General features: G+C 41.0%; 1 long non-coding RNA gene across 1 annotated transcript in view; it reads left to right on the top strand.

Annotated features, from left to right (window-relative positions):
* LOC123983419 overlaps positions 1-1,837 on the top strand; it is a 7,058-nt gene that overhangs the window by 3,251 nt on the left and 1,970 nt on the right. The window lies entirely within an intron of this gene.

Consider the following 1,837-nt stretch of genomic DNA (forward strand, 5'->3'; position numbering starts at 1 on the left):
TCAGTGTGAACAGACTCCTTAAAAACATGGTAGGCCTAAATCCATAATGATAAATCTACATAGGCTATACTAAACAGGCCTACTTAACTAGAAAATGCGCAGCCAAGGAGTTCACTGAGGAATGATGGCTAAAATCTGTAATTGTAAATGTAAGTCTGATTTAATCAACCGGTTTTGGCGCTATTATGCAGCTGCCCGTTATTGTGCATGAGACACCTATAGTGACTGGTGGTAACAGCAGATGCCTTTTGATACCAGAGGGCACAGACGTCTGGGCCAGCTAAACAAACTACTGTCAGGCAGTTATAGGTATTTTCCATAATTATGTGAGCAGTCATGATCTGACTTTATGCTGCACACAGCTGCAAACAGCGAAAGTGAAAGGAGTTGGTTACCTGGCTGAGAAGGTGTAGGTGTTATCTAACAGCTCTCTGTGTCTGCTGCTGACTGTTGTATTACTCACTGCAATATTTCAAACTGGTCCGCTGTCAGTAAACTGCTGAAAATGACGGTTGTCTTGTTGCGTAGCCACATTGCAGGAAATGTTCAATTTGCATTAGCAGAAAGTTAATACAGCATTTTTTCACAGCTTACACTGCATGATAAAGCTGTTGTTCTGTTGCACTTGAAGCCAAAGTTGCAAGTTTTTCCTTGCACATTTTTTTACTCAGTAACGGATGTGATTGAAAATGTAGCAAAGTACAATACTTTAAACATAACATACTTAAGTAAAAGAAAAATTACAGATTTAAAAAACTTCTTCAAAAAGTACAAGTACACAAAAAGCTACTCAATTCAAGTAACGTGAGTAATTGTAATTGGTTACTTTCCACCTCTGATCCTGTTGGTGTGGCAGGAGATTTTTAATTATTAATTTATGTTGCTGCGGCTCGTGCGTAAATGCGCACATCGTCTCTGGAGTGCTGCTTCCCCTGGTATAACAGTCTGAGCCTGTCAATGATAAAAAGAAGCACTTTTGTGGACGTCATTTTAACAGGGGCAATCGCCCAGCTGCCGGCTGAAGCATCTACTGCACTGATTCGAAACCTTTTGTACCTACAAGTACTTTACACACCAACATATGTGAATTAGGGCCAATGTTTAAAAATACTGAAATGACCCTTTAAGAACTTGATAAGTGTCTCACTGTCAGACAAATCTTTGATTCTTGATGACTTTGTTACTTCTCACAATTTGGCCATCTAATGTCTTAGTGAGACATAGCCCAATCAAAGGACTGCTGGCCTCTGGTGGAGCTTTGCCCACCTAACCATAAGACCCTGAATCCCCCAAGGGCCATAGGCCGTGATGGAGTGATAGGAACTCCAAGAGTGGAGGAGGTGTGTCCACCAATCCGAACTGACTGGGGTCTGTTTGTGAGGAAGTCCAATATCCAGTTGCAGAGTGTTTTTGTATTTGCATTTAAACCCAGATTGCTGAGCTTGCTCTGTGCATGTGTCTGACTTAGTTTCTAATCATTCGTGTATGACTTTTGACAAAGTTATACAGTCAATGCTGATTTCTAGTAACGGAGGATGCTAATTTCAGTCCCTCCCAAATCGATCATCTTGTTGATAGTGCTGCAGGCTCGCTGCGAATGACACTCGACTCTGTTGCCCCTCTAAAAAAGAAAATAATAAAACAAAGACGGTTAGCTCCATGGTATAATACTGAAACTTGCAAATTAAAGCAAATATCGCGGAAACTTGAGAGGAATTGGCGTTCCACCAAACTGGAAAATTCTCGTTTAATTTGGCAAGATAGTCTTCAAACTTATAGGAAGGCCCTCCGTAATGCCAGAGCAGCGTACTACTCGTCATTAATAGAGGAAAATAGG

Source organism: Micropterus dolomieu, linkage group LG14 (genome assembly GCF_021292245.1).
Source record: "Micropterus dolomieu isolate WLL.071019.BEF.003 ecotype Adirondacks linkage group LG14, ASM2129224v1, whole genome shotgun sequence".
NCBI lineage: Eukaryota > Metazoa > Chordata > Actinopteri > Centrarchiformes > Centrarchidae > Micropterus > Micropterus dolomieu.